The sequence below is a fragment of the Eschrichtius robustus genome, chromosome 9 (genome assembly GCF_028021215.1).
Source record: "Eschrichtius robustus isolate mEscRob2 chromosome 9, mEscRob2.pri, whole genome shotgun sequence".
NCBI classification, from domain to species: domain Eukaryota; kingdom Metazoa; phylum Chordata; class Mammalia; order Artiodactyla; family Eschrichtiidae; genus Eschrichtius; species Eschrichtius robustus.
Genome location: NC_090832.1, coordinates 125,945,912 through 125,965,171, shown reverse-complemented (window position 1 = coordinate 125,965,171; position 19,260 = coordinate 125,945,912). Strand labels below are relative to the sequence as shown.

The 19,260-nt window shown below is 37.9% G+C and overlaps 1 protein-coding gene across 3 annotated transcripts in view; it reads left to right on the top strand.

Annotated features, from left to right (window-relative positions):
* ME1 (malic enzyme 1) overlaps positions 1–19,260 on the top strand; it is a 190,093-nt gene that overhangs the window by 3,120 nt on the left and 167,713 nt on the right. The window contains exon 1 of one of the 3 annotated variants that reach the window (XM_068551688.1): positions 13,845–13,954. The exons of 1 other annotated variant lie outside the window; for it this stretch is intronic. The gene's annotated coding sequence lies outside the window, so the exon portion shown is untranslated. Of the gene's footprint in view, positions 1–13,844; positions 13,955–14,228; positions 14,326–19,260 lie in introns of those variants that run through there. One more of the 3 variants, XM_068551689.1, reaches the window with a different exon arrangement.

Below are 19,260 nucleotides of genomic sequence, written 5' to 3'. Positions count from 1 at the left end.
AATCTGTCAATTAGGTCTACTGTCTTCTCCACATTTATCTCATTAGGTCCCCAATTTAGTCTTCCACTTAAAATACATTTGCTGAATGTCTTACTTAGTACTTGCCTTTTTGTCTGTGCGTAATTCCTACAATGAAAATGTCATTAGTTGATTTAATAATGGTCTCTTTGGGGAAGACTTTCCTAATATCTTAGTCCTATTAACATTACTTAACACCTCTGTTTTTAATGTATTCAGTTGTAACATGTCATTTGGTATTTACTGCATTGTATTTTTTCTTATTTGATTTAGATTGTCATAGGAATCGTAATCCTTAGTACAGAATTTTGCTCATTTAACATAAAATAAATGTTTATTTAATGAAGAAACGAGCCATGTTAAAACATTCTTTTTTTTTGGTCTTCCAAACAGAACTCAGCTTTTAAAGCAGGTAGCTTTTAAAGTGGTAGTTTGAGCATTATTCTAAGACATTTCTCCTCTTTAATGTAATTTCTTGAAAGTAAATTCACATTGAAGTCTAAAGCTCAGTTGACTCCATATACCATTATATTGTATAATGGCATATAGTCAGAAAAGGTGGAATTTGGTTTAAGCCTGACCATGCCATGAAATTTTAATTATTTGCTGGATAAGCTTTGGGAGGTGCTTAATCTTGGTACAAATTGAGGTAAACAGTAGATGTGATCTGAATTAAAAAATAAAGAATTTAAGGGAATTCCCTGGCAGTCCAGTGGTTAGGACTCTGTGCTTTCAGTGCTGAGAGCCTGGGTTCAGTCCCTCGTCCCTCATTGGGGAACTAAGATCCCCCAAGCTGCGCGGCACAGCCAAAAATAAATAAATAAAAAATAAAATAAAATAAAGAATTTAAAAAACCTTAGAGAAATAGAATCTTTCTTCATTGGTAATAATTCATGTCTGGTTCTTACTGTTTGTATACTCAAGTATACATCATTGCAGGTAGGATTTCATCATAGCATTTGGAGAAGCATTTCTACTTCACACTTATGAGATTCAGTATCTTTCTGTTCACAGCCCAAATTACTTTTGAGGTGCTTATCTTTGTGTTATATAAGCTCATTTAATTTAATGTTTAATGTTTATAATTTTCAAGGATACTGTCTGATTTAGATGAGTTGTGTTTCAAATTTTTTCTCAGGAATTTTCAATAATAGACATTAATAAAGTTTCATAAATCACTCTTCAAAATGCAAATTCTACATACAAAAGTAATCATACTTATTTTTTTATTTCTCGACTTATTAGTTTGCTTTATTTGTGCAATGGTAGGAAACACTAATTGATACTTTAATCATAATTAAGTTGTGTTTACATGGTTTCTGTATCTTTAAGATGAAATGATAATGTGACCTACAAGTAAATCTCTCAAAGATACCAGTCGTCAACATTTTAGGCAGTTAGATCCAGTTTAAGATAGTGATGGTGATTTATCTAAGTCAGTTTTGGTTAGCTTATTAACTTTTAAATGTGAGAAATGAGCTTCTGGGGAAGTGCTTTTGTAGATGTTTGTCTTGATATGTCAAGACCTCGTGAGCTGAATGTGTTGTAGGGAAAAAAGAGAGAAACAAGGCTGATGACTGTGAAGGAAAGTTACCTTAAACCCCCTCTTTTTCTTCAGTGTAAACTATACCAGAAGGAATCATTCAGAAAGTTTTCACCTAGCACAGTTCTCTGGAGTTGCCTCAGCAATATGGTAAACTGATATATTATTTAACGTGGAATCCCACTGATGTGAAGCCCATTGTAATGAAGTGTTCAGCCATACACCTACCTCCATATTTGTCTATTGCCTTGGTAATGCAGGAGAGTACAAAACCAAACAATGCAGTGCTCTAATGAGTAGAAAGATGAATTTGATTTGAGAACTGGTGATGTGGAGTACAGAAAATGTTGAAGAGAGGAATAGGTCTGAGATTTTTCATTTTGTGTTCTGATGTCCTTCAAACTTTCGGGCAAGTGTGGAAAATGCGAAATAATGGAATGAACCCTCTAAGACTTTGTGTCTAGAAGAAATGAGTCCAAGTCCCAATTCTTTTCATTAGCAGTTGTGAGATTTTGAGTGAGATTTTCTTAACTGGCTTCAGTTATTGTCTTTATAAAATAGAGTGATGATTTCATTTATTTATCTCTTTCAAATTTTAACAAATATTCAGAATCCACTATATGCTAGGTAATATTCTGGGTGCAGGGGATATAGCAATGAATAAGATTCCTGCTTTGGATGTACTTACATTTCCATTGTAATATGATTTCTGTTTTACCTCTTTCCTCAGATATTAAAGAGTGCATATTAGTTTTTTCTGACATATTATAAAACAGGTTTTTTATTACTACAACTAATTACTGGTGTGGTAATATTTTTATATAGAGAGTCTGAACTCATCGCTGGAACGGTTATGAAGCACTTATTTTTTAATGTACTTTTTACCCCCTTCTCTCTTGAATTTTTTTTTTTTAAATTTTTGGCTGTGTTGGGTCTTCGTTTCTGTGCGAGGGCTTTCTCCAGTTGCGGCAAGCGGGGCCCACTCTTCATCGCGGTGCGCGGGCCTCTCACTATCGCGGCCTCTCTTGTTGCGGAGCACAGGCTCCAGACGCGCAGGCTCAGTTGTTGTGGCTCACGGGCCTAGTTGCTCCGCGGCATGTGGGATCTTCCCGGACCAGGGCTCGAACCCGTGTCCCCTGCATTGGCAGGCAGATTCTCAACCACTGCGCCACCAGGGAAGCCCCTCTCTTGAATTTTTGATTTAACAAATCAAACATGATTGTGTGACCTATTAAATTTATGAGTGTCATAGTAAAAAATAAAACTATACTTTCTCTCTGGGAGAGACAGATGGACATTTTACTCTCAGATTCATGTAAGTGAGCCTGACTGACATCACATGACCTTTGCAGTCTTTCATAGATTTTCACAGAATGCCAGGTGTAGGTTAAAAAATGTCTTTGTGAAGAAAAAGAACAAGGAAAGCTTTTTGCTTCTCAGTACTCTGCTCAAAGTGTGTGAAGGCTTGGAAGTGTGAAAGAAAGGTAGAGGTATGCCCTGGGGAGTTAAAATTGCTGAGGTGAGAGCAGTGAAATGCAAAGATACGAAATTTAAAAGTTCCAGTGGTGTGAAACCAGCCTTTAATCTATTTGACTTTGGAAGTAATCAGTTACTCCGACAAAACAAGTATATAGACCATTTTCCAATGGCTTTCAAAACTGACATGACCAAATACTGTTACAGACTCCAAATGGACTGATTTGGTCTATTCATTACATCATTATTTATTTTATGTTACTGAGCCAGCTCAACAAACTTGTTGATAGTGTACGGACCCAGAATTGATCAGCAGACATGTTACAATTCAGTAGGACTAAGCTGGGAATGTTTCTAAGCTAAATTATTAAGAAATTTTCTTAGACATGGGGCCTAAATATAAAGTGTGGTTGTTTGTATTCTTAAAGTGCTATTTAAAATATTTTATGGCTTATATATTAATTTTTACCTGTCTGTAGCTTCGTGTATGTACTATAGTACACTTTAAAACAAAGGATTAATGTTGGCTTAAATGAATTTAGAGAATTTAAAACATCAATATTTTTCCTCAGGCCCTGAAGATATATCTAAGTTAGCCATTAACTAAACTGGCTTCAGATACTTGAGGCCTTTGAGATTAAAGACAGGGGAGAGACACTATGGCTTTAAATATCTGTAGTTTAATCTGGTAGTTTGGGAAGTCAATATAGTAATTGATAATGTTCTCTAAAACATGGAAATATAACTATTAGAGTTTCTATGCTAATAAACCCTAGACCTAAAACACTAATTTTTTTTAAAAAATAAGTAATGGTTGAGTAAGAACATCAGCAAAAGTACTTACATGTTCATAGGAACATGGTTCTATGAATTACATCAGGAATACATTATGAGTATCTCTGCAGTAGTTAAATTCTAAACTGTCTCACTAAGACCTGACGATCTGGAGACTGAAGGAGGCCTAAGACTCCATTAAAATATTAAGGCTGGGCCCCTTAAGCTTGCAGTATATTAAAATACATTTAAGACATCTATTCAGAGTCCTCTAAGATACTTAAAACATTTTTTGATTGTGAGACAGTGTATATATACATACATAATATATGTGTAAACACATTGTTATGGGCTGAATTGTGTCCTCCCCAAAATCATATGTTGAAGTTCTAACCCCAGTCTCTCTGCATTTAACTATATTTGGAGATAAGGTCTTTAAAGAGGTAATTAAATTAAAATCAGATCTTTAGGGTGGGCCCTAATCCAATATGACTGATGTCCTTATAAGAAGAGATCAGGACACATACACAGGAAAGTCAGTGTGAAGACAGTGGGAGAAGATAGGCATCTACAAGTCAATGAGAGAAGCCTCGGAATGTAAGCAGCCCTGCCCACAGACATGTTGATTGTGAGAAAATGAATTTTGTTGTTTCAGCCACCCAGTGTGGTACTTTGTTATGGCACCTTAGCAAACTAACACATTTATGTAATTGAAACAAAATTTTATAATACAGTACTTGCTGTGTATAGCACACTGTAGTAGTATCCCATTTCAATTTTTTAAAAATGTTGGTTGTGATTCATTAATGAATCACAATCCATTTAATCCATTTTAAAACCGAGTTAAAAAAAAATCTGCTCTATTGCTTAAGTAGTGCATTTATGTGCCTGGGAAGATTATTGCAGAGTAACTTTCTCTTCTGTGTCTTAGTGTTGTATATGAAGTTTGAGTTTGTCTTGGCAGTACTGGCCCAGTCTCCTTTTGTTTTTCCATCTACCTGTCCAAATTGAGGTATCTCTTAAACCAATAATCTTGAAACTATGAGAATGTTATTGTTGTAACTAATATTGGCAGGTCTGGTTAGTAAGCCAAACAGTGTCCTTACTTATGTACCCAGAGCCAATAAGAAATTGAAACTTGGTTAGTGAGCATTTTTACGGGCCTTTAAACTTTTTACTTATTCAAATTCTTGCTTATATTTAATTTTTACATATGTTAACTATATCATAATAATATGACAGAATTGAGAGCAAACAAATTGGTCATTATGAATAAATATGAAAGAAGATTAACTCTAATAAAATTATTTTCAGATTGTTTCACAAAGCACAGGCAAGCTATGCTGAATATGAGATACACTGAGAACAAAATGTTACAGAAAGGCTAAAAATAAAGATATGAGAAAGTGCAAACAGCAAGAAATCAGGGTTATCCTGACATCAGACAATGTAGAGTTCATGTCAAAAAGCATTAAATGATCAGGACTTTCCTGGTTGTGCAGTGATTAAGAATCCGCCTACCAATGCAGGGGTCCTGGGTTCGAGCCCTGGTCTGGGAAGATTCCACATGCCGCAGAGCAACTAAACCCGTGTACCACAACTACTGAGCCTGCATTCAAGAGCCCGCGAGCCACAACTACTGAGCCCGCGTGCCTAGAGCCAGTGCTCCACAACAAGAGAAGCCACCACAATGTGAAGCCCATGCACCACAATGAAGAGTAGCCCCTGCTCGCCTCAATTAGAGAAAGCCCGCGTGCAGCAACGAAGACCTAACGCAGCCAGGAATAAATAAATAAATAAATAAATAAATTTATTTATTTATTTTTTCAAATTTATAGAGAGAATGTTTTTGCTTATCTCTTTTAAATTTTATTTATTTATTTATTTATGGCTGTGTTGGGTCTTCATTTCTGTGCGAGAGCTTTCCCCAGTTGCGGCAAGTGGGGGCCACTCTTCATCGCAGTGCGCGGGCCTCTCACTATTGCGGCCTCTCTTGTCGTGGAGCACAGGCTCCAGACGCGCAGGCTCAGTAATTGCGGCTCACGGGCCCAGCTGCTCCGTGGCATGTGGGATCTTCCGGGACCAGGGCTCGAACCCGTGTCCCCTGCATTGGCAGGCGGATTCTTAACCACTGCGCCACCAGGGAAGCCCTAAATTTATTTTTTTTAAAAAAGAAAAAGCATTAAATGAGACAAAATACATAATGCTGAAAGGTACAATTCTGAATGAAGTTATACATGTAATGAATGTCTATGCACCAGATAACAGCAGGTACCTTCATAAAAAAGACGGTATAGGACGTGCAAAGAGAAAAAAGATACTAATGCTAGAAGACTTCAACAAAGCTCTCTCAGTGCAGAACACATCATAGGGGGGAAAAACTGTTTCCGTACAGTAATTTCTTCCTCAGATTTCTCAGGAAATTTATGTTTTTCCAAATCATGAGAAAATTCAGTTGAGAAATTGGGAAAATGAGAAAGCTTCGTAAATAACAGAGATACTACTGATTAGAAAGACCCAATGACAAAAGGAAGAGCTGGAACTTGTACTTGTAGAGTCAGAGGTTAAGGTTGACATTTCATGGATCTTCACAGCAGTAATGATCTAAGCAGTCAGTTTTGCTGTAGCCGTTGCCAGTTTCTGACAATATCTGTCTTTTAGTTTCTGTGTTTAGACCATTCACACTTCATGTAATTATTAATGTTTGGATTTCTGTCCAGCATTTTATTATTAGGTGTCTGTTTGTTCTCTCTGTTTTTTATTCTTCTGTTTCTCCTTTCCTGCCTTCTTGTGTATTATTTGAATATTTTTATTATTCCCTTGTAATTTCCCTATTGAGGTTTTTTTTTTTTTAAATAAATTTATTTATGTATGGCTGTGTTGGGTCTTCGTTGCTGCGTGTGAGCTTTCTCTAGTTGTGGCGAGCAGGGGCTTCTCTTGTTGCGGAGCATGGGCTCTAGGTGTGGGGGCTTCAGTAGTTGTGGCACATGGGCTCAGTAGTTGTGGCTCACGGGCTCTAGAGCACAGGCTCAGTAGTTGTGGCGCACGGGCTTAGTTGCTCCGTGGCATGTGGGATCTTCCTGGACCAGGGCTCGAACCCATGTCCCCTGCATTGGCAGGCAGATTCTTAACCACTGTACCACCAGCGAAGTCCTCTATTGAGTTTTTGACAATATCTCTTTGTATAGTCTTTTTTATTAGTTGCTATGGAAATTATGATATATATAACTTTTCACAATCTACTTAAAATGAACATTTTGCCACTTAATTGGAGCGTGGAAATCTTACCATCATATAGGACTCACTATGTTCCTCTGTTTATGTTATAGGTGTTATATGTATTACATCCAATTACATCTTCATACGTGTATTACATAGTATTTTAAAAATTGAGATATAATTGACAGTTGATATAGTTTCAGGTGTAAAACATAATGATTCAGTGTTTGTATATATTGTGAAATGATCACAATAGGTCTAGTTAACATCCATCATTGTACGTAGTTGCAAAAATTTTTTTCTTGTGATGAGAACTTTTAAGATCTACTCTCTTAGCGTCCCAATATGCAATACAGTGTTATTAACCATAGTCACCTTGCTGTACATTACATCCCCAGGACTTATTTATTTTATAGCTGGAAGTTTGTACCTTTTGACCCCCTTCACCCATTTTGCCCATTCCTTATTCCCTACCTCTGGCAACCACCAATCTGTTCTCTGTATCTATGAGCTCATTTCTCTCTCTCTCTCTTTTTTTTTTTTTGTTTTGTTGTTTGATTTCACATGTAAGTGAGATCATACAGTATTTGTCTTTCTCTGTTTGCCTTACTTCGCTTTAGCATAATGCCCTCAAGGTCCATCCAGCTTACTGCAAATGGCACGATTTCTTTCTTTTTTATGGCTGAATATTATTCCATTGTAAATATTTACACCATGCTTTCTTTATCCATTCATCCATTGATGGACACTTAGGTTGTTTCCCTATCTTGGCTATCATAAATAATGCCTCACTGAACATGGGGTGCATATATCCTTTTGAGTTAGTCTTTTGTGTCCTTTAGATAAATACCAAGAAGTGGAGTTTCTGCATATGGTAGCTGTATTTTTAATTTGGGGAAGAACCTCCATGCTGTTTTCCACAGTGGCTGCACCAATTTCACTTGTACTAACAGTGCACAAGGATTCACTTTTTTCCACATCCTTGCCAACACTTGTTATTTCTTGTCTTTTTGATAATAACCATTCTAACAGGTGTGAGGTGATATCTCATTGTGGTTTTGATTTTCATTGTCCGGATGATTACGGATACTGAGCACTCTCCTATGTGCCTGTTGGTCATCTGTATGTCTTCTTTGGAAAAATGTCTGTTCAGATCTTCTGCCTGTTGTTGTTGTTGTTGTTTTTTTAATCAGATTCTTTGTTGTTTTGCTTTGATTTGTATGAAAAAAATTTTTGATGTAATAATTTAATGTAATGTTTATAACTTTTGATTTTAACTGTGATACATGTTTTAAAGAGTTTAAGAGGGAAAGGACAATCTATTATAGTTACTGAGATATTTACTGTTTCTGTTACTCTTCTTTCATTCCTGATATTTGAAGTTTTCCTTAGGTATCATTTCCCTTCCACTTAAAGGATTTCCTTTAGCATTTCTTCTGGAGCATCTTGCTGGAGATGAGTTGTCTTCTTTTTCCTTCCTCTGAGAATGCCTTTATTTCATTTTCATTTCTGAAGGATATTTTCTTTTTTTTTGAATTTTTGAATTTTATTTTTTTTATACAGCAGGTTCTTATTAGTTATCCATTTTATACATATTAGTGTATATATGTCAATCCCAATCTCCCAATTCATCCCACCACCACCCCACCACTTTACCCCTTTGGTGTCCATACGTTTGTTCTCTACATATGTGTCTCAATTTCTGCTCTTCAAACTGGTTCATCTGTACCATTTTACTAGGTGCCACATATATGTGTTCATATACGATATTTGTTTTTCTCTTTCTGACTTACTTCACTCTGTATGACAGTCTCTAGATCCATCCACGTCTCCACAAATGACCCAATTTCGTTCCTTTTTATGGCTGAGTAATATTCCATTGTATATATATGTACCACATCTTCTTTATCCATTTGTCTGTCGATGGGCATTTAGGTTGCTTCCATGTCCTGGCTATTGTAAATAGTGCTGCAGTGAACATTGGGGTGCATGTGTCCTTTTGAATTATGGTTTTCTCTGGGTATATGCCCAGTAGTGGGATGCTGGGTCATATGGTAATTCTATTTTTAGTTTTTTAAGGAACCTCCATGCTGTTCTCCATAGTGGCTGTATCAATTTACATTCCCACCAACAGTGCAAGAGGGTTCCCTTTTCTCCACACCCTCTCCAGCATTTATTTTTTGTAGATTTTTTGATGATGGCCATTCTTACTGGTATGTGGTGATACCTCATTGTGGTTTTGATTTGCATTTCTCTAATAATTAGTGATGTTGAGCAGCTTTTCATGTGCTTCTTAGCCATCTGTATGTCTTCTTTGGAGAAATGTCTATTTAGGTCTTCTGCCCATTTTTGGATTGGGTTGTTTTTTTTTTAATATTGAGCTGCCTGAGCTGTTTATATATTTTGAGATTAATCCTTTGTCCATTGATTCGTTTGCAAATATTTTCTCCCATTCTGAGGGTTGTCTTTTTGTCTTGTTTGTAGTTGCCTTTGCAGTGCAAAAGCTTTTAAGTGGTCCCATTTGTTTATTTTTGTTTTTATTTCCATTTCTCTAGGAGGTGGATCAAAAAAGATCTTGCTGTGATTTATGTCAAAGAGTGTTCTTCCTATGTTTTCCTCTAAGAGTTTTACAGTGTCTGGCCTTACATTTAGGTCTATAATCCATTTTGAGTTTATTTTTGTGTGTGGTGTTAGGGAGTATTCTAATTTCATTCTTTTACATGTAGCTGTCCAGTTTTCCCAGCACCACTTATTGAAGAGACTGTCTTTTCTCCATTGTATATCTTTGCCTCCTTTGTCATAGATTAGTTGACCATAGGTGCGTGGGTTTATCTCTGGGCTTTCTATCCTGTTCCATTGATCTATATTTCTGTTTTTATGCCAGTACCATATTTTCTTGATTACTGTAGCTTTGTAGTGTAGTCTGAAGTCAGGGAGTCTGATTCCTCCACCTCCGTTTTTTCCCCTCAAGACCGCTTTGGCTATTCAGGGTCTTTTGTGTTTCCACACAAATTTTAAGATTTTTTGTTCTAGTTCTGTAAAAAATGCCACTGGTAATTTGATAGGGATTGCATTGAATCTGTAGATTGCTTTGGGTAGTATAGTCATTTTCACAATATTGATTCTTCCAATGCAAGAACATGGTATATCTCTCCACCTGTTGGTATCATCTTTAATTTCTTTCATCAGTGTCTTATAGTTTTCTGCATACAGGTCTTTTTTCTCCCTAGGTAGGTTTATTCCTAGGTATTTTATTCTTTTTGTTGCAATGGTAAATGGGAGTGTTTCCTTAATTTCTCTTTCAGATTTTTCATCACTAGTGTATAGGAATGCAAGAGATTTCTATGCATTGATTTTGTATCCTGCAACTTTACCAACTTCATTGATTAGCTCTAGTAGTTTTCTGGTGGCATCTTTAGGATTCTCTATGTGTAGTATCATGTCATCTTCAAACAGTGACAGTTTTACTTCTTCTTTTCCAATTTGTATTCCTTTGATTTCTTTTTCTTCCCTGATTGCCGTGGCTAGGACTTCCAAAACTATGTTGAATAATAGTGGTGAGAGTGGACATCCTTGTCTTGTTCCTGATCTTAGAGAAAATGCTTTCAGTTTTTCACCATTGAGAATGATGTTTGCTGTGGGTTTGTCATATATGGCCTTTATTATGTTGAGGTAGGTTCCCTCTATGCCCACTTTCTGGAGAGTTTTTTATCATAAATGGGTGTTGAATTTTGCCAAAAGCTTTTTCTGCATCTACTGAGATGATCATATGGTTTTTCTTCTTCAATTTGTTAATATGGTGTATCACATTGATTGATTTGCATATATTGAAGAATCCTTGTATCCCTGAGATAAATCCCACTTGATCGTGGTGTATGATCCTTTTAATGTGTTGTTGGATTCTGTTTGCTAGTATTTTGTTGAGGATTTTTGCCTCTATATTCATGAGTGATACTGGTCTGTAATTTTCTTTTTTTGTAGTATCTTTGTCTGGTTTTGGTATCAGGGTGATGGTGGCCTCATAGAATGCGTTTGGGAGTGTTCCTTCCTCTGCAATTGTTTGGAAGAGTTTGAGCAGGATGGGTGTTAGCTCTTCTCTAAATGTTTGATAGAATTCACCTGTGAAGCCATCTGGTCCTGGACTTTTGTTTGTTGGAAGATTTTTAATCACAGTTTCAATTTCATTACTTGTGATTGGTCTGTTCATATTTTCTATTTCTTCCTGGTTCAGTCTTGGAATGTTATACCTTTATAAGAAGTTGTCCATTTCTTCCAGGTTGTCCATTTTGTTGGCACAGAGTTGCTTGTAGTAGTCTCTTAGGATGCTTTGTATTTCTGCGGTGTCTGTTGTAACTTCTCCTTTTTCATTTCTAATTTTATTGATTTGAGTCCTCTCCCTCTTTTTCTTGATGAGTCTGGCTAATGGTTTATCAATTTTGTTTATCTTCTCAAAGAACTAGCTGTTAGTTTTATTGATCTTTGCAATTGTTTTCTTTGTTTCTATGTCATTTATTTCTCCTCTGATCTTTATGATTTCTTTCCTTCTACTAACTTTGGGTTTTGTTTATTTTTGTTTCTCAAGTTCCTTTAGATGTAAGGTTAGATTGTTAATTTGATATGTTGTTGTTTCTTGAGGTAGGATTGTATTGCTATAAACTTCCCTCTTAGAACTGCTTTTGCTGCATCCCATAGGTTTTGGATCATTGTGTTTTCATTGTCATTTGTTTCTAGGTATTTTTTGATTTTCTCTTTGATTTCCTCAGTGATCTCTTGGTTATTTAGTGACGTATTGTTTAGCCTCCATGTGTTTGTGTTTTTTACGTTTCTTTTGCTGTAATTGATTTCTAATCTCATAGCGTTGTGGTCAGAAAAGATGCTTGATATGATTTCAGTTTTCTTAAATTTACTGAGGCTTGATTTATGACCTAAGATGTGATCTGTCCTGGAGAATGCTCCATGTGTACTTGAGAAGAAAGTGTAATCTGCTGTTTTTGGATGGAATGTCCTATAAATATCAATTAAATCTATCTGGTCTATTGTGTCATTTAAAGCTTGTGTTTCCTTTTTAATTTTCTGTTTGGATGATCTGTCCATTGGTGTAAGTGAGGTGTTAAAGTCCCCCACTATTATTGTGTTACTGTCGATTTCCTCTTTTATAGCTGTTAGCACTTGCCTTATGTATTGAGGTGCTTCTATGTTGGGTGCATATATATTTATAATTGTTATATCTTCTTGGATTGATCCCTTGATCATTATGTAGTGTCCTTCCTTGTCTCTTGTAACATTCTGTATTTTAAAGTCTATTTTATGTGATATGAGTATTGCTACTCCAGCTTTCTTCAGATTTCCATTTGCATGGAATATCCTTTTCCATCCCCTCACTTTCAGTCTGCATGTGTACCTAGGTCTGAAGTGGGTCTCTTGTTGACAGCATATATATGTCTCTTGTTTTTGTATCCATTCAGCAAGCCTGTGTCTTTTGGTTGGAGTATTTAATCCATTCACATTTAAGGTAATTATCAATATGTATGTTCCTATTACCATTTTCTTAATTGTTTTGGGTTTGTTTTTGTAGGTTCTTTTCTTCTCTTGTGTTTCCCACTTAGAGAAGTTCCTGTAGCATTTGTTGTAGAGCTGGTTTGGTGTTGCTGAATTCTTTTAGCTTTTGCTTGTCTGTAGAGCTTTTGATTTCTCAATCGAATCTGAATGAGATCTTTGCCAGGTAGAGTAATCTTGGTTGTAGGTTCTTCCCTTTCATCACGTTAAATATTTCATGCCCCTCCCTTCTGGCTTGTAGAGTTTCTGGTGAGAAATCAGCTGTTAACCTTATGGGAGTTCCCGTGTATGTTATTTGTCATTTTTCCCTTGCTGCTTTCAGTAATTTTTCTTTGCCTTTAATTTTTGCCAGTTTGATTACTGTGTGTCTCAGCGTGTTTCTGCTTGGGTTTATCCTGTATGGGACTGTCTGCACTTCCTTGATTTGGGTGTCTATGTCCTTTCCCATTTTAGGGAAGTTTTTGACTATAATCTCTTCAGATATTTTCTCGGGTCCTTTCTCTTTCTCTTCTCCTTCTGGGACCACTATGATGTGAATTTTGTTGCATTTAATGTTGTCCCAGAGGTCCCTTAGGCTGTCTTCATTTCTTTTCATTCTTTTTTCTTTATTCTGTTCCGCAGCAGTGAATTCCACCATTCTGTCTTTCAGGTCACTTATCTGGTCTTCTGCCTCAGTTATTCTGCTATTGATTCCGTCTAGTGTAGTTTTCATTTCAGTTACTGTATTGTTCCTCTCTGTTTGTTTGTTCTTTAATTCTTCTAGGTCTTTGTTAAGTACTTCTTGCATATTTTCGATCTTTGTCTCCATTCTTTTTCCGAGGTCCTGGATCATCTTCACTATCATTATTCTGAATTCTTTTTCTGGAAAGTTGCCTATCCCCACTTCATTTAGTTGTTTTTCTGGGGTTTTATCTTGTTCCTTCATCTGGCACATAGCCCTTTGCCTTTTCATCTTGTCTATCTTTCTGTGAATGTGGTTTTTGTTCCACAGGCTGCAGGATTGTAGTTCTTCTTGCTTCTGCTGTCTGCCCTCTGGTGGGTGAGGGTATCTAAGAGGCTTGTGCAAGTTTCATGATGGGAGGGACTGGTGCTGGGTAGAGCTGACTGTTGCTCTGGTGGGCCGAGCTCAGTAAAACTTTAATCCACTTGTCTGCTGTTGGGTGTGGCTGGGTTCCTTCCCTGTTGGTTGTTTGGCATGAGGAGACCTAACACTGGATCGTACCCGGGCTCTTTGGTGGGGCTAATGGCTGACTCTGGGAAGGTTCATGCCAAGGAGTACTTCCCAGAACTTCTGCTGCCAGTGTCCTTGTCCTCACAGTGAGACACAGCCACCCCCTGCCTCTGCAGGAGACCCTCCAACACTAGCAGGTAGGTCTGGTTCAGTCTCCTATGCGGTCACTGCTCCTTCCCCTGAGTCTCAGTGCGTACATTATTTGTGTGTGCCTTCCAAGAATGGAGTCTCTGTTTCCCCCAGTCCTGTTGAAGTCCTACAATCAAATCCTGCTAGCCTTCCAAGTCTGATTCTCTAGGGAGTCCTCCTCCCGTTGCCAGACCTCCACGTCGGGAAGCCTGACGTGGGGCTCAGAACCTTCACTCCAGTGGGTGGACGTCTGTGGTATAAGTGTTCTCCAGTTTGTGAGTCACTCACCCAGCAGTTATGGGATTTGATTGTGCTTGCGTCCCTCCTACCATCTCACTGTGGCTTCTCTTTTGTCTTTGGATGTGGGGTATCATTTTTGGTGAGTTCTAGTGTCTTCCTGTCGATGATTGTTCAGCGGTTAGTTGTGATTCCAGTGCTCTCGCAAGAGGGAGTGAGAGCACGTCCTTCTACTCTGCCATCTTGAACGAATTCTAGGTTGACAGTTGTTTTCCTTCAACGCTTTAATAATGCCATTTCTCTTCCTCTTGGCCTCCCTTATTTCTGATGAGAAATCTGCAGTCATTTGAAATGTCATATGTATGTGATGTCATTTTTCTTTGGCTCATTTAAAGATGTTTTCTTTTAGTTTTCAGCAACTTGAATATAATTTTTCTGGGTTTGGATTTCTTTATCTTCTTGGGATTTGCTGAGCTTCTTGAGTTTGTCAGTTTATATCTTGTGCTAAAATTTATAAGTTTTTAGCCATTATTTCTCCAAATATTTTTTCTTTTTCCTCTTCTTTTGGATTCTGTTGAAATAAATATTAGGCCTTTTGGTATTGTCCCACAGGTCCCTGAGGCTCTGGCTGTTTTTTCAGTCTTTTTTTTCTTTTTTCTTTTCAGATTGTTAATTTCTAATTATCTATCTTTAAGTTAATTGACTCTCTGCTTTATACCTCGTTTCTGTTCTTGAGCCCATCCAATGAATATTTTATTTCACTTATTGTATTTTTCAGTTCTAAAATTTCCAGTTGGTTTTTTATAGCTTTTCTTTCTTGGCCAGGACTTTTTATCTTTCCATTTGTTTCAAAATGTTTGGCCCTTACGATTTGCGGCATAGTTGCAATAGCATTGTAAGTCTTCATGTGATAATTCCATTGTATGTGTCATCTCAGGACTGGCGTTTGTTGATTTTTTTTCCTTTGAGAATTAACACTTTCCTGTTTCTTTAGTTGCTGAGTAATTTTTGCATGTATTCTGGATATTTGCATATTAGGAGGGTCTAGGTTTTGGTTAAATCCTCAAGGGAATGCTGTTCTTTTTAGTTTTTTGCAGCCACTCAACCTGGTTAGGTCAGTTTGAAAGTTGGACTCACCTTCTATGGGTTGTGGTTCCAGTATCAATTATGTTTTCAAAGCCTACTTTGTAGTTCTGCTTGGATCTGTTCATCATGTGTACTGCTTAGTGGCTAGTGTAGGATCTATGCAGTGGTTTACTCTATAGTTCAGTTCTGAGATCCTTTGTTATGTTGTTTAAGATCAGACCTATACATGCATAGCTCAGAGGTGACCTCAGGAGTTTATATACAACTTTATGAGATTACTTTCTTGAGTTCCCTTTTCTCTGTGATCTTTGTGCTACTTTCTCTGTGATACTTTCTGTCTTCTTGAGGTCCCCCCTTTCCAGCCCAGTAGCCAGAAAACTGGGCCTTTAGTTTCCCCGCTCTGCTATGTGTTTCCTCTAGGTGTGTTTGTATCTGGGGCCAAGTTTTACTGGAAGACAGAGAAAAATGCAACAGACATTTGACCCATGATCTTGGGACCATTGCTCCTTTGGTTAAAAAGAATGATTTTCCTCCCTCAGAATTTTAGATATCTGCAGTGGCTCCTGTCACCCACTATGGTATTGCCTGGGGGTTGGGACTGGAGAGAATGGAAAATAATAGTGAATTTCCCTCCTCTCTGACCTTTAAAAGAGTCAGAAAAAAAAAAAACCTTTTCTGATTCTTGGACCAGAAAGAGAAATCTTCTCTTGGCACTCTTTTTGCTTGCACTCAGTTGCACTCCCAGCTTTTGTGCTGCTTTTTGAGTCAAGGCCAGTTGATTACAGAGGGATATGAAAAAAAAAAAAGCCAGGTCATACTGGAGGGCAAACTCCAAGAAATGTCACTGATGCTTTGGTGGTACCTTGGATTCTGGTCTTCTTCCCCAGTTCTTCTCCTACCATTTACTTTTCAGAGTTTTCACATGGCTGCTCAGTGCATTGTATGCAAGGTCTATAGTTGGATTTAGTGGGAGAGACAAGAAAAAGTATGCTTATACCATTTTGCACAGGACCAGATCCCTTAGATTGTTATTTTAAAGGTGTGACTGTGTGAAACTAAGTCTAACTTGATTTTAAGTTTCAGGGGAAAAAAAATCGGGGAATCAGCTCTCAAATGTTTATTCACATTTTTTTTGCCCATTTTACTGGGGGCATATTTTCTATAGCCAAATAAATATTAGTAATAAAGGTTATTCTGTGGAAAATGGTTCATTTCTATGTAGAGTTCTGTGGAAATATTTCTGTATTCTAAGAATTTAGAAAGATGATTTTTTTTTAACATCTATATAGTACTTCACTTCTGTTCCTCTTCATGTTATGATGAAAAAAATACTACAGAAATTACAAGATTCAGAGTTCCTTGGTGGAGGTGGGTTGGAGGGTGGTTATGCTGGTTTGTATTATAGCTTCATCTTTCAACATAGTTGCTCATAGGCCCTGGAATATAGTTAAGAATTCTGCAAAAAAAAGTTTATTGAAGGGATAAATGAGGGATCATTCTTGAAGTCATTCTTATAGCTCTGTTCTACCTTTCAGATGTGGCCATAACCTCTCCACAGGTCACATGCCACTTGGGGGATGTTTATGCTGTTGGGTGTGTGTTGGAGAATCTCTTCCCTTTAGTGAGTATAAGGATGACCAGTGTATCGTTTAGAATTAGACTTTACTACATATAACAAACAAAAACCAACAAAACAGCAGTGCCGCACTTAAGACCTAGCTTATTTCTCTTTCACACAGGAAGGAACTTAGAGATAGACAGTCTGGGGCTGTTTGGTGGGTCCACAGCGTCGCCAGGGATGTTGCTGCTCTACCGTCTTCAAGAGCACTTCTTGGTCCTAACCAACTATAGGTTTATAGACATCATATACTCTTTCCAAGCTGGCCGCTGGAAGAAGTGAGAGAAACACAAAAAGGCCTCCTTTCCAGTGGAGTCAGCTTTCTTTAAGGAGCCTTTCCCACAATGCACACAACACTTCTGCTTCCATATCATTGCTCAGGACTTCGTCACATGACCGCATCTCACTCCAGGGGAGTCTGGAATGGTAGTCTTTCACCTGATACATGACCACCCTACATAATATTAGGATTTTCTTGCTGAGGAGGAAAGGGAGAACAGATGTTACAGTAGGCAACTGGCCGTGTCTGCCCAAGCCAGAGCTGCCGGAAACATAAGGATAGCGATTTAACCAATGTGAATAAGAGATACGATCATCATATTCTTGGAAAATGAGATAAATGGTTCTTAATATGTTTTAATATCCTTACAGGTTCACTGTATAAAAATAAATATACAAAAATATGACAAGTCTGTTTCCCTCCTATTTCTGTGCCCCGGCTAGCTGTTTTCCCTTCCTGGAGGCAACTGCTGCTTCAGGTGACCAGGGTTTCCATTATAGACTAGAAATATTCTACAAAGTGTGTTTTAAAATATTGTTTGAAGTTAATTTTCATATGTTAAGTTGTCATTGATGTAGGGTATGAATCCCTTAGTGTGGTGGAGAGGAGGTGGTGGTATACAGAGAACGGGCGCAGTTGGGAGGATGTGTGTGAATCAGACGGAGATGCGGAAAACAGGGAGTCGTGGTCCCCGGCTGAGTCCTTTGGTAGTTGCCTGGTACTCTGAAACCGGCTCTGAAGCACGGCTTTTTCTTTCTTCACTGAGCCACCTTGAGTATCAGGATTACTCAGTGTAGGAGTCACAGATACTGTGTGGTGAGTGCTGCCAGCTCCCTGGTAGCATTTTCATGAAATGGCATAACTCACCAGGAAAATAACAACGACAACTAGATTTAAGGTTTAAAACTTTACCTAGTCAACAGAGCTTGCCTCTTTCATCATTCTTCCCACAGCTGTTGTTTCCTTCGCTCTGCTCTCTCCAAAAAGCCACGCTTTTCTGCATCGGGGTTTGTGCCTCTGTTTCCGGCATTACCACCTCCAGCGTTTCAGCTGGTCAACCCCTCCTCTTCTACTTGTCCTTAGGTCTCAGTTGAACCTCACTGCTCAGTGAGCTCTTCCTTTTTAACCCTCTAGATGAACTTAGATCTTAAGTTTTGCCTTTTCTTTCCCCCGTACTTATCACATTGTTATTTTAGAGTTATTTGTGTAGCTATTCCTATAATATCCTGTTAAGCTCTCTGGACTGCAAACTTCATGAAGCTTTGAACCACATTTAGCATGTCAGTGTTCCATTGGTTTAGTGCCTAGAAGTATTATGAGCATTCACTCAACAAATACTTGTTGAAAAATATTTGGTGAGCATGGTGATTGATTTTGTATCAACTTGACCGGGCCACTGGGTGCCCAGATGTTTGGTCAGATATTATTTGGGGTGTGTCTAGGAGGGTGTCTCTGGATGAGATTAATATTTGAATTGGTAGACTGAGTGAAGCACACTTCCCTCCCTCATGTGGGTGGGCCTCATTCAATCAGTTGAAGGCCTGGATAGAACAAAAGGGCTGACCCTCCTGTGAGTAAGAGGGAACCCCTCTTGCTGGACTGCCTACAGGCTGGGACATCAGTTTTTTCCTACCTTTGGACCTGAACTGAATCTTTGGCTCTTCCTGGGTATTGAACCTACTGGCCTTCACACTAGAACCATACTATTGGCACTCCTGGTTTCTCCAGCTGTTGAACTTGGACTAGACCTACACCATTGGCTCTCGGAGTCTCCAGCCTGCTGACTTCAGATCCGGAGACTTGTCAGCTTCCATAATTGCAATGCCTTATAGTAAATTTCTCCATATGTATGATGTATATTCATACACCCTACTGGCTCTGTTTCTCTGGAGAACCCTGACCAATACACTGAGCTTCATAGTCTTCCATAAAATAACTCTAAAAGGAGACAAAATGTTTCTGAAAATCTCAACTGTGGATCTGAAGTAAGAAAGCCATCTTGTGGTATTTCTGGGAATATCATGTGAAGTATATATCCCTTAGGACACTGCAGCATAATTCTCTGCAATAGTTCTTAACATATTTTTTGCCAA